We start from the raw sequence: 14,011 nt of genomic DNA, 5'->3' as shown, positions 1-14,011 counted from the left end.
AGCATCACCTAAAATTTCACTTCAACTCACATCCCGGACAAGTTCTAGATATAAGTACAATACATGGACTACACAAAAACCTCAGCAGACATGGCACATGATTCACTAAGGACAGTCCATTCCGACTCTCAATAAATGCAAGTATTCACGGAGGCACGAGATATTAAGCATTAAGCACAAAGTGAACAATAGTCAAATAAATGAGACATAGGTGTCACAAGACATGCAAACCAATCAAGCAAGGTATCATCAATAATTTCAAATCATAAGGAAGATACTACACATGCCAAAGCATAAATATGCTACTATCAAACACGTCAAGGGCGCCTAGGTTCATCAAGTTTCCTCCATTTTATTCCCTAAATTCCTAATTTACTCTAAAAGGAAAAAAATATTATTCGGTGTGAGCACCTAATTTTTGCCCTACAGAAAACATTCTTACAAAATCCACAAAAAATGGTTTTTTCCTATTTGTTTTTGAATTTATAAAATTTTAGGATTTTTTTTAAAATTGATTGTATGCATTTAGTTGCATTTTCATGCATGTTTAATATTTTAAATCATAAAAAAATCATAAAAATTGTCAAATTTTCATTTCATGCCATTTTAACATTAATTTATATTTTAGGAATTAATTACTCTTTAATTGTTAGATTAATACATGAAAGTCACAAAAATATACATTAGCTTTAATCAATTAGTTTATTTAATGAGTTAAAATGCTAATTAGGTCATTTTGGTAAAACAAATTTAATTAGTAGTAAGGTAGCTATTTTTTGAAAGATCAAATTTTACTCTTGTTTCAAATTGGCCCAATTTTAGGGCGCAAATACCAGGCCCAAACGGATTCCCCCTTTAAAACACCACCTTCCCAAAACCTTAAAAGGACCTAATTTAGACTCCCCCCCTAAAAAAATCTAACAACGGGCACCATCACCATCTCAAAAAAGAGAAAATTAGATCCCCTCCCTCAAACTAACCCTAGTCGTTGCACCCCTCTCCTATCCCCTTCTTATTTCTTATCTTCTCACCCATACTCATACATTGGGCTACACACCTAAATGCATCTGAAAACAAATTTGAAATTCAAAAATTTCCTTATTAGATCTGTAATTTTCAGCTTCAAATTGAGGGGAAAAACACAAAAAAAGAGTAAAGTTTCAGCTGACCTTTTTTTTACTCAAAATAATCAGTCGTAGTGGTTGATTCAAGAGGTCTTCAATACTATTTTTCTGGTTTTTGAAAACTGAATTTCAAAGAACATTAAAAAGGGTATTAATTACTGAAGTTTCAAAAAATCAACTTCCTCTTTTCTGGGTTTGCACAAGCCGTCAAAGCTCAAATTCATGCTTGTTGTTGTTGATTTGGTTGTTTCAAAAGGCTGCTAAACTCTAGTTTTTTTGGCATTTAGGTATGTTCATGTCCATCTGTACATTTCTATACAACCTTATATTTGATCTTTCACACTACGTGTGCGTTTAATCATCTGAAATTCAGCATATTAGATCAATAAAGCTGCCTCCATCCCTTGTTCATTCTGTGATGTTATCTATGTACAATTAAAAATTCCATTGTTAATCACTTGCATAAACAACCCATCTCCGGAATATTTGTTTGTTTATTTTACAATGATAATAATAGTGACTTGATTTGCAGTAATTAATTTCATTTCTTCATGAAATATCTGTTTAAATTGTGCATCGGTTTGATTTACACTAGGTTTGCCAGAATCGTTTTAGTTGGTATATTGTTGTCTGAATCTCCTATTTCAATTCTAATTTCATGAGCATTAGATATAACTCTAAAAATCTTTTAGTTCTTGTTTGATAGCTAAAAAAAATAAGAAGTAGTGAATCATTATTTTTCCTTGGAACCTTTGTTCATTAGTTATGCCAATTTGGCCATTTGGTTTGTCTTGTAAAAATCAGAAACTGGATTGGATGTGCAATTTAGTTTGCGAGTTTAGGCCAAATTAGATATATATCTGCCAAAAGCCAATAAAAAAAGAAGAGAAACAACAACGTTCCTATTTATTCATGTGCCGATCCAATTTTTTTCAAACACACGAAGCTAGTCTACTCATTCATAATTAATTCACTTTATTTCCTCCACAATAATATCCATACCTTATGACTTTATAGTAACCTCAAAGAAGGAAAATAACTCATGAACATCGTAGCTTGCTTTAGGCGCGATTAATAAAATTATCGTGACTATGGGTACGGTTCCCGTGCCATAGTCATGATACGCAATCCCCAATTCGGGAGTGCGTTTTATGTGACTTGACCATAACTTCAAACAATAATAAAAAATGAACATGTTGTAAATCGCGGGTGCATTTCATGTGATGCGGCTTGTAATATGTACCAAAACGACAAGTGTACGACAATCATGACTTGTTCCAGAAATAAATCCATAAATAAATAAAAGCGGCACTAAAGTTAAAAATGCACAATAGATTTAAAACACGCAATTAAGCAGATAATTAGGCCAATTATTAATAGTTGAGCGACCGTGCTAAAACCAATGCCTAACGCCTTCTCCCGGGTTACCAGAATTCCTTACCCGGTTTTCTGTGTTCGCGGATCAAAAAATAGAGTCAATTTTCCTCGGTTTGGGATTTAAAATAAATTGGTTACTTGGGACACCAATAATTATGCCAAGTGGCGATAATGAATTGTCACGGCCCCAGTTCTCCCTCCATGAACTGTTGTGATGGCACCTAGTCTTTTCGATTAGGTAAGCCTAACAATTTGTGGAAAAAGGGAACAACAGATAAAACTAATAAAAACTGCAGAAATAAACATAATGAAAGTTTAAAATGCCGCTCGGCATATACAAATATAAACTCTCAAACTAGACAACTTCCAAAATCCGGAATCTCATGAAATCACAAGCTATGGATACTATATTGTGATCTAACTCCAGAATGTCCAAATCAAAATAAATACATAAGGGCTAAATGTGATAACCCAAAAGGTCATCACTTGTTTTTAAAATGAATTCTACGTTCCGAGGCTTTAAAACCCTTTTTTAGTCTTACCTTAATTTGCGTTCATAGTCCGTGCGCGTAGCCGGAAAGCCATTTTATAGAAATATGTGAAAAATAATAAATTTGGACTATAAAATAAATTAAGTTGACTTCGGTCAACATTTTGGGTAAAAGGACCCAGATCCGTGATTTGACGGTCCCGAAGGGTCCGTAGGAAAATATGGGACTTGGGCGTATGCCCGAAATCAAATTCCGAGGTCCCAAGCCCGGGAAATGAATTTTCGAAAGAAATTGTTTTATGAAATTAATTATGCGATTTGGAAAGGAATTGTGATTAGAACTTGATGGTATCAGGCCCGTATTTTGGTTCTGGCGCCCAGTATAGGTGTTATATGTGAATTAAGATAAGTCTGTGAGGTTTGGTAAGAAACGGACTTGAAACGACGTGAATCAGATCATTTTTGAGAAAAATTGGAAATTGAAGTTCATAAGGAAATTTCATGATTTTGATGCTAAATTAATAGTTATTGATGTTATTTTAGTGATTTGAATGCACGAACGAGTCCGTATGATATTTTGGGATTGGTGTACATGTTTGGTCTGGAGCCCCAAGGGATCAGGTGAGTTTTGGATAGGCCACGGGGTGGATTTTAGACTTGAGGAAATTGTAGTTTTCAGTTGTGCATAGCAGGCATGCAAGCTTCGCATTTGCGAATCCTGGATTGCAAATCCGATATCGCAAGTGCTAGGGTCTTGTCGCAATTGCGAAAGAAGCCCAGGCCAGCTCCATTTCGCAAATGCGAGACACCCTTCGCAAATGCGATATGTCCTCTTGGGCCTGTTATCGCAAATGCGATATTTGGTTCGCATTTCCCATCTCGCAATTGCGAGAGCCCCTTCGCATTTCCCAACTTAGCAGAGGTCGGGGTTCACAATTACGAACCCCTGTTCGCAATTCCCACATCCGCGACCTGCAACTTTTATACTTAGCCGAAAATCAATCATTTTTCACATCTTTTCAAAACACAAACTCCCTAGGGCGATTTTTCAAGAGCAACACTTCTTCCAAATCAATTGTATGTCAATTTTAACTCATTTCCTTCAATCATTAACATCTTTTAACATGATTTCAACTCAAAATCAATGATTTTTATGGGGGGAATTGGGTGTTTTGGGTAGAACCTAGGTTTTTCAAAAATTGGGGATTTTGACCTCCATTTGGGGTCCGATTTCAAAACAAATTATATATTTGGGCTCGTGGGGAAATGGGTAATCGGGTTTTGGTTCGAACCTCGGGTTTTGACCATGTGGCCCCGAGGCAATTTTTGACTTTTTGGGTAAAATTTTGGAAAACTTATTTTCATGCATTAGAATTGATTCATTTAGAATTTATTGATGTAATTAAGTAACTTGTGGCTAGATACGAGCAAATTGGTGGTGGAATCAAGAGGTAAAGCGATAGTAGAGACTTGAATTGTGTTCGTGGCATCGAGGTAAGTGTTTGGTCTAACCTTATCTTGAAGGATTAAGAGTCGAGTCCTATTTGCTATGTGGTGTTTGTCGAGTACGATGTATAGGCCTGGTGACGAGTATCTATACATTAGTGTCAAGCATCCCTGTGAGTCTTACATTGTGATTATTATGGCTTCGTTGTATTATTCATGCTTTGATGATGATTTCTATTATTGGGCAAAGTTTGTGGAAGTAATTATGATATTTGAACATTGAGGAGTGTTGTCTCAAGTTGTACAATGAAATGTGAAAGTATAAGTGGAAATAGAACCTTTTAGAGCATTGGCTCAAAGTTGTGAAGTGAGTTGGGAACTAAAAGTGAAAAAGAGAAGAGAAACATTGTATTATCTCCTTTGCCAGGAATTTGTTGCTTTTAATGTTATCTCCCTTGTCGGGATGTTGATGCTTCTTACGATGTTGTTCCCTTGTCGGGACTTGATTGTTGAACTATTGTTCCCTTGCCAGGATTCTTATTATAGTTTCATTTATTCTCTTGCCCTATTGTTTGTGATTGTTGTTTGGGTGAGGAAGGGTATTAAAGCACGAAGGGTGATGCCGTATATGATTTGTAAGGAAAGAGTGTAAAGCACGAAGGGTGATGTCGTGCCGCACGATGTACCATTCCATGCGTATTATATTGATTTTATGGTGAGAATGAGAGTAAAAGTACGAAGGGTGATGCCGTGCAGTTTATATTGATTCTTATGGTGAGGACGAGAGTAAAAGCACGAAGGGTGATGTTGTGCACTTGTCCTTGATTTTCCTGATTCTTGCTGATAATCGAGTTATGTTGTCCTTTACGTTTGTTTACTAATTTTCTGTTGTTACTTGATTTTATTTTGATGTTATAGATTCCCTTACCCTATTTGCCTTGTGATTGTTGCTTGGGTGAGGAAGAGTGTAAAGCACGAAGGGTGATGTTGTGTATTATTTTGGTGAGAGAGTGTTAAAGCACGAAGGGTGATTCCGTGCACTTGTTTTCGATTTCCTAATTTTTATTGATAACTGAGTTACGGTTTCTCTATATTTAATTGTTGATTTCCTGTTGACACTTGTTGTACCCCGCAGCATGATCCCCCCTTCCTATTTTCAATTGAACTGTGGTGATCCTCATATTTATTTGTTGTTCTTCTGCTATTATTCGATGTCCCCGCATCATGTTACCCCCTCCCATACTTGACTGTTATTCCTGTTATTCTTTTCCACTGTATATAGTTGAGTTGCACAGTTTTATGTGGTATTTTGGTCCTCGCCTTGTCACTACTTCGCCGAGGTTAGGCTAGGCACTTACTAGCACATGGGGTCGATTGTGCTGATACTACACTCTGGACTTTGTGCAGATTCTGGAGTAGCTTCTGGACCATAGATTAGGTTGCTACCTTCAGTCCACACGGAGATCCAAGGTATACATGCAGGCATCCGCAGGCCCTGGCATCTCTCTCTATCCCTTTATCCCTGTTTCATTTCCTTAATTCAGAAACAATATATCATTTATTTTTCGAACTTTGTATGTAGTATTCTTAGATTGTCTGTGACACTATGACACCAGTTCTGGGTGGTTAGGGCTTAAACAATTGTATTAGTTACATGATCAGATACTCTATTGCTTTTCTTTCGCTTATTTTAAATTTTCATTGTTTACATGTTATTGCTTGCCTAGCTTACATTAGTAGGAACCATCACAACTCTCTAGGGTGTAAAATCCGGGTCGTGACAAGTTGGTATCAGAGCTCTAGGTTACATGGTCTCACAGTTCACAGACAAGCTTAGTAGAGTCTGAGGGATCGGTACGGAGACGTCCGTATTTATCCCACAGAGGCTACAGAGTTAGGAAAAACTTCACATCTATTCTTTCCTGTCGTGTGATTTTGTTCTCTCAATGCTAAATTGAAACCTCTACTCTTGTCCTTTCACGAATGGTGAGGTCACGTACCGCTTCTTCAACCAAATAGCAACACAGACCAATGTTAGATCAGCTACATCCTCGGAGGCTTTGCGGAGGTTGGATAGGTTTCACCCAGCTCTTCACTACTACTTTCAGCGGTTCATCTTCTGAGAATCCCCAGGATTATTAGGATAGCTGTCATGAGGTTCTTCGGAACATGGGGATAGTGGAGACCAATGGGGTCGATTTTGCTAATTTTCGCTTGTCTGGGCCTGCCAAGACTTGGTGGAGAGACTATTATTTGGCCAGACTGGCTAGATCACCAGCTTTGATTGGGGAGCAGTTTACTCAGCTATTTCTGGAGAAGTTTCTCCCCATCACTCGGAGAGAGATCTACCCGAGGTAGTTTGTGTGATTCCAGCAGAGTTCTATGATTGTTACTCAGTACAAGACCAGTTTTAATGATTTGACCCATCATGCTCTTCTTATATTTCCCAGTGAGAGAGAGTGAGGAGGTTCATTGAGGGACTCGTTCATCCTGCTCAGTCAGTTAGAGGTGTAGGTAGAGATAATAGAGGTAGAGATACAAGTACTGTTCTGGTTTGTAGTAGAGATGCTTCGATTTTATTTGATCCAGAATCTACATACTCGTATGTGTCATCTTATTTTGCACCATATCTGGTCATGCCTATTGATTCTTTGAGTGCTCCTGCTTATGTGTCTACATCGGTGGGTGATTTTATTGTAGTAGATCGAGTCCATCGTTTGTGTGTAGTTGTGATTGGAGGTCTTAAGACTCATGTAGATTTGCTTCTTCTGGACATGGTTGATTTCGATGTCATATTGGGGATGGATTGGTTATCACCTTACCACGCTATCTTGGACTGTCATGCCAAGACTGTGACCTTAGCCTTACCGGGTTTACCTCGATTAGAGTGGAGAGGGACTCCTAGTCATTCTACCTGTAGTGTTATCTCGTATATGAAGGCTCGGTGTATGGTCTAGAAGGGGTGGTTGGCCTATTTGGCCTATGTACGTGATTCTAGTGCTGAGGTTTCTTCTATTGATTATGTGCCCGTTGTTCGTGAGTTTCCTAAGGTATTCCCTTCAGACCTGCCGGGTATGCCACCCAATAAGGATATTGACTTTTGCATTGATTTGGCTCCGGACACTCAGCCCATTTCTATCCCCCCGTATCGCATGGCCCCGCCTGAGTGGAAAGAGTTGAAGGAGCAGTTGCAAGACTTGCATGAGAAGGGTTTCATTAGACCTTGTTTTTTTTCCTTGGGGTGCGCCGGTGTTGTTTGTTAAGAAGAAGGATGGATCAATGAGAATGTGTATTGATTACGGGCAGTTGAACAAGGTTACAATCAAGAATAAGTATCCATTGCCAAGGATTTATGATTTTTTCGATCAGCTTCAGGGTGCCAAGGTATTTTCGAAGATTGACTTGAGATCTGGCTACCATCAGTTGAGGATTAGGGCATCTGATATCCCTAAGACAGCTTTCCACACTCGGTACGGGCATTATGAATTCCTAGTGATGTCATTCGGGTTAACAATTGCCCCAACAACTTTTATGGAGTTGATGAACCGAGTGTTCAAGCCTTACTTGGATTTGTTCGTGATAGTCTTCATTGATGAGATTTTGATCTATTCTCGTAGTCGGGAGGAGCACGAGCAACATCTTAGAGTGGTTCTTCAGAGTGTGAGGGATAGTCAGTTTTATGCCAAGTTTTCGAAATGTGAGTTCTGGTTGAGTTCAGTTGCATTCCTAAGTCATGTTGTATCCGCAGAGGGTATTCAGGTTGATCCGAAGAAGATTAAGGCCGTCAAGAATTGGCCTAGACCAGCATCAACTATAGATATTCGGAGTTTCTTGGGATTGGCAGGCTACTATCGTCAGTTTGTGGAGGGGTTTTCATCTATCGCAACCCCGATGACTAGGTTGACCCAGAAGGGTGCCCAATTCAGGTGGTCGGATAAGTGTGAAGCGAGCTTTCAGAAGCTCAAGACAGCTCTGACTACGACACCGATATTAGTTTTTCCCACAGGTTCAGGGCCTTATCCAATTTATTGTGATGCATCTCGCATTGGACTTGGTGCGGTGTTGATGCAGGATGGCAAGGTCATTGCCTATGCTTCATGGCAGTTGAAGATTCATAAGAAGAACTATCTGGTTCATGATTTGGAGTTGGCAGCCATTGTTTACGCATTGAAGATTTGGAGGCATTATCTGTATGGCGTGGCATGTGAGTGAGCTCTTTCAAGGATCACAAGAGTCTTTAGTATTTGTTTAAGCAAAAGGAGTTGAATTTGAGGCAGAGAAGGTGGTTGGAGTTATTGAAGTACTATGATATCACCATCTTATATCATCCGGGAAAGGCCAATGTGGTGGCCGATGCTTTGAGTAGGAAGTCAGCCAGTATGGGCAGTCTTGCTTATATTCCGGTCGGTGAGAGATCGCTTGCTTTGGATGTTCAGGATTTGGCCAATCAATTTGTGAGGTTGGATGTTTCTGAGCCTATCCGTGTGTTATCTTGCACAGTAGCTCGTTCTTCTATATTGGAGCATATATGAGATCGATAGTATGATGATCCCCATTTGTGTGTCCATAGAGACACGGTGCAGCACGGAGGTGCCAATTAGGTTACCTTAGGAGATGATGGAGTTTTGAGGTTGCATGGTCGAGTTTGTGTGCCTAATGTGGATGGGCTTCGATAGTTGATTTTAGAGGCGGCCCATAGTTCCCGGTACTCTATTCATCCGAGTGCCGCTAAGATGTATCAGCATTTGCGGCAACATTATTGGTGGAGAAGAATGAAGAAGGATATCGTTGCACATATGGCTCGGTGTTTGAACCATCAGCAGGTTAAGTACGAGCATTAGAAGCCCGGTGGGTTGTTCAAGAAGATTGAGATTCCTAAGTGGAAGTGGGAGCGGGTCACTATGGATTTTGTTGTTGGACTCCCACGGACTTAGAGGAAGTTCGATGCAGTGTGGGTTATTGTTGATAGGCTGACCAAGTCAGCACATTCATTCCTGTGGCAGTCTCATATTCTTCCGAGAGGTTAGCTGAGATCTATATTCGGGAGATTGTTCGCATTCATGGTGTGCCCGAGTCTATCATTTTGGACCGAGGTACGCACTTTACCTCACCTTGCTGGAGAGCAGTTCAGCGAGAGTTGGGCACGCAGGTTGAGTTAAGCACAACATTTCATCCTCAAACGGACGGGCAGTCTGAGCAGACCATTCAGATTTTGGTGGATATGCTCCGAGCTTGTGTCATTGACTTTGGAGGCTCTTGGGATCAATTTTTTCCTTTAGCGGAGTTTACCTACAACAATAGCTACCAGTTGAGTATCCAGATGGCTCCTTATGAGGCTTTATATAGTAGGCGGTGTCGGTCGCCGGTAGGATAGTTTGAGCCAGGAAAGGCTCGATTGTTGGGTACGGATCTAGTTCAGGATGCCTTGGACAAGGTCGGTGTTATTCAGGATAGGCTTCGTACAGCTCAGTCCAGGCAATAGAGCTATGCCGACCACAAAGTTCGAGATTTGGCTTTCATGGTCGGCGGGCTGGTATTACTTCGAGTGTCGCCTATGAAGGGCATGATGAGATTTGGGAAGAAGGGCAAGCTTAGCCCTAGGTTCATTGGCCCGTTTGAGATTCTTGATCGAGTGGGAGAGGTGGCTTATAGACTCGCATTGCCGCCGAGCCTATCAGCCGTCCATCCAGTGTTTCATGTGTCCATGTTTCGAAAATATCACGACGATCCATCCCACATGTTAGATTTCAGCACTATCCAATTGGACAGGGACTTGTCTTATGAGGAGGAGCCGGTAGCTATTCAAGACCGGCAGGTTCGTCAGTTGAGATCGAAGAGTTTTCCTTCTGTTCGTGTTCAGTGGTGAGGCCAGCCCGCTGAGGCATCGAACTAGGAGTCTGAGTCTGATATACGAAGCCATTATCCCCATCTTTTCCCCAACTCAGGTACTTCCTTCTTATGTCCGTTCAAGGGCAAACGGTTGTTTTAGAGGTGGAAAATATGATGACCCAAAAGGTCATCACTTGTTTTTAAAACGAATTCTGCGTTCCGAGGCTTTAAAAACCTCTTTTAGTCTCACCTCAATTTGTGTGCGCAGTCCGGGTGCGTAGCCGGAAAGCCATTTTGTAGAACTCTGTGAAAAATAATAAATTTTGACTATAAAATAATTTTAAGTTTACTTCGGTCAACATTTTGGGTAAACGGATCCGGACCCATGATTTGACGGTCTCGGAGGGTCCGTAGGAAAATATGGGACTTGGGCGTATGCCCGGAATCGAATTCCGAGGTCGCAAGCCTGAGAAATGAATTTTTGAAAGAAATTATTTTTTGAAATTAATTATGAGATTTAGAAATGAATTGTGATTAGAACTTGATAGTATCGGGCCTATATTTTGGTTTTGGCGCTCGGTACAGGTCTTATATATGAATTAAGATAAGTCTGTGAAGTTTGGTAAGAAACAAACTTGAAACGACGTGAATCAGATCATTTTTGAGAAAAATTGGAAATTGAAGTTCATAAGGAAATTTCATGATTTTGATGCTAAATTCATAGTTGTTGATTTTATTTTAGTGATTTAAATGTACGAGCGTGTCAGTATGATGTTTTTGGATTGGTGTACATGTCTGGTTTGGAGCCCCAAGGGCTCGGGTGAGTTTTGGATAGGCCACGGGGTTGATTTTAGACTTGAGGAAATTGCAGATTTTCAGTTGTGCATAGCAGGCCTGCAGGCTTCGCATTTGCGAAGCCTGACTCGCAAATGCGAGGGCCTTGTCGCAATTGCGAAAGAAGCCCAGGCCAGCTCCATCTCGCAAATGTGAGACTCCCTTCGGAAATGCGATATGCCCCCTTGAACCTGTTATCGCAAATGCGATCTTTGGTTCGCATTTCCCATCTTGCAATTGCGAGAGCCCCTTCGCATTTCCCAACATAGCAGAGGTCGGGGTTCACAATTTGCAATTGCGAACCCCAGTTCGTAATTCCCACATCTGCGTCCTGCAACTTTTATACTTAGCCGAAAATCAATCATTTTTCACATCTTTTCAAAACACCAACTCCCTAGGGCGATTTTTCAAGAGTAACTCTTCTTACAAATCGATTGTAAGTCAATTTTAACTCGTTTCCTTCAATCATTAACATCTTTTAACATGATTTCAACTCAAAATCAATGATTTTCATGGGGGAAATTGGGTATTTTGGGTATAACCTAGGTTTTTCAAAAATTGGGGATTTGGACCTCCATTTGGGGTCCGATTTCAAAACAAATTATATATTTAGATTCATGGGGAAATGGGTAATCGGGTTTTGGTTCGAACCTCGGGTTTTGACCATGTGGGCCCGAGACGATTTTTGACTTTTTTGGGTAAAATTTTGGAAAACTTATTTTCATGCATTAGAATTGATTCATTTAGCATTTATTGATGTAATTAAGTAACTTGTGGCTAGATACGAGCGAATTGGTGGTGGAATCAAGAGGTAAAGCGATAGTAGACACTTGAATTGTGTTCATGGCATCTAGGTAAGTGTTTGGTTTAACCTTAGCTTGAAGGATTAGGAGTCGAGTCCTATTTGCTATGTGGTGTTTGTCTAGTACGACGTATAGGCATGGTGACGAGTATCTATACGTTGGTGTCAAGCATGTCTGTGAGTCTTACATTGTGATTATTATGGCTTCGTTGTATTATTCATGCTTTGATGATGATTTATATTATTCGGCAAAGTTTGTGGAAGTAATTGTGGCATTTGAACATTGAGGAGCGTAGGCTCAAGATGTACAATGAAATGTGAAAGTATAAGTGGAAATTCAACCTTTTAGAGCATTGGCTCAAAGTTGTGAAGTGAGTTGGGAAGTAAAAGTGAAAAAGAGAAGAGAGTGATTGTATTATCTCTCTTGCCGGGAATTTGTTGCTTCTAATATTATCTCCCTTACCGGGATGTTGATGCTTCTTACGATGTTGTTCCCTTGCTGGGACTTGATTGTTGAACTATTTTCCCTTGTCGGGATTGTTATTGTAGTTTTATTTATTCCCTTGCCCTATTTTTTGTGATTGTTGTTTGGGTGAGGAAGACTGTTAAAGTACAAAGGGTGTTGCTGTGTATGATTTGTGAGGAAAGAGTGTAAAGCATGAAGGGTGATGCTGTGCCGCACGATGTACCATTCCGTTCTATTATATTGATTTTATGGTGAGGATGAGAGTAAAAGAATGAAGGGTGATGTCGTGCAGTTTATATTGATATTTATGGTGAGGACGAGAGTAAAAGCACGAAGGGTGATGCCGTGCACTTGTCCTTGATTTTCCTGATTCTTGCTGATAATCGAATTATGTTGTCCTTTACGTTTGTTTACTGATTTTCTGTTATTACTTGATTTTATTTTGATGTTATAGATTCCCTTACCCTATTTGCCTTGTGATTGTTGCTTGGGTGAGGAAGAGTGTAAAGCACGAAGGGTGATGTCGTGTATTGTTTTGGTGAGAGAGTGTTAAAGCACGAAGGGTGATGCCGTGTATTGTTTTGGTGAGAGAGTGTTAAAGCACGAAGGGTGATGCCGTACACTTGTCTTCGATTTCCTGATTTTTATTGATAACTGAGTTACAGTTTCTCTACTTTTAATTGCTGATTTCCTGTTGACACTTGTTGTACCCCGCAGCATGATCCCCCCTTCCTATTTTCAATTGAACTGTGGTGATCCTCATATTTATTTGTTGTTCTTCTGCTATTATTCGATGTCCCCGCAGCATGTTACCCCCTCCCATACTTGACTGTTATTCCTGTTCTTCTTTTCCGTTGTATATAGTTGAATTGCATAGGTTTATGTGGTAGTCTGGTCCTAGCCTTGTCACTACTTTGCCGAGGTTAGGCTAGGCACTTACCAGCACATGGGGTCGGTTGTGCTGATACTACACTCTGCACTATGTGCAGATTCCGGAGCAGCTTCTGGACCGTAGATTGGGTGGCTACTTTCAGTCCACGCGTAGATCCAAGGTACACATGCAGGTGCCCGCAGGCCCTAGCGTCTCCCTCTATTCCTTTATCCCTGTTTCATTTCCTTAATTCAGAAACTGTGTATCGTTTATTTTCCGGACTTTGTATATAGTAAATCTTAGATCGTTTGTGACACTATGACACTAGTTATGGGTGGTTAAGGTTTAAACAGTTGTATTAGTTACATGATCAGTTACTCTATTGCTTTTCTTTCGCTTATTTTAAATTTCCGTTGTTTACACGTTATTTCTTTATAACTTTTAAAGAACATAAAATGGTTAAAAAGCTTATTTGTTCAATGGTCGGCTTGCCTAGCTCACATTAGTAGGTGCTATCACGGCTCTCGAGGGTGAAAAATCCGGGTCGTGACACTAAAACTATAAGAGATAATGGAAAGGGACTCCTCGGTCTGTGGACGCGACAGATATACCTCGAAGTCTCTAGAGAATCGCCTCGCCTCAAGGGTAGTATGGTTGAGTCGAAGTACTTGGATCTGTACACGAAAAACATGTGTAGAATACGGCATGAGTACACCACAGCGGTACCAGTAAGTGCCAAGCCTAACCTCGGTCGAGTAGTGACGAGGAAGGT

The 14,011-nt window shown here is 40.2% G+C and overlaps 1 long non-coding RNA gene across 1 annotated transcript; it reads left to right on the top strand.

Annotated features, from left to right (window-relative positions):
* The first annotated feature begins 911 nt into the window (after positions 1–911).
* On the top strand, positions 912–13,571 carry LOC107807575 (uncharacterized). Its single transcript, XR_001652919.2, has 3 exons — positions 912–1,411; positions 5,845–5,907; positions 13,358–13,571. It is a non-coding gene; the product is annotated as an uncharacterized LOC107807575 (long non-coding RNA).
* The last annotated feature ends 440 nt before the right edge of the window (positions 13,572–14,011 follow it).

The sequence above is a fragment of the Nicotiana tabacum genome, chromosome 6, assembly GCF_000715075.1.
Source record: "Nicotiana tabacum cultivar K326 chromosome 6, ASM71507v2, whole genome shotgun sequence".
Classification (NCBI taxonomy): domain Eukaryota; kingdom Viridiplantae; phylum Streptophyta; class Magnoliopsida; order Solanales; family Solanaceae; genus Nicotiana; species Nicotiana tabacum.
Note: the sequence above shows the minus strand (reverse complement) of the source record. Positions and strands in the feature narration are given on the sequence as shown.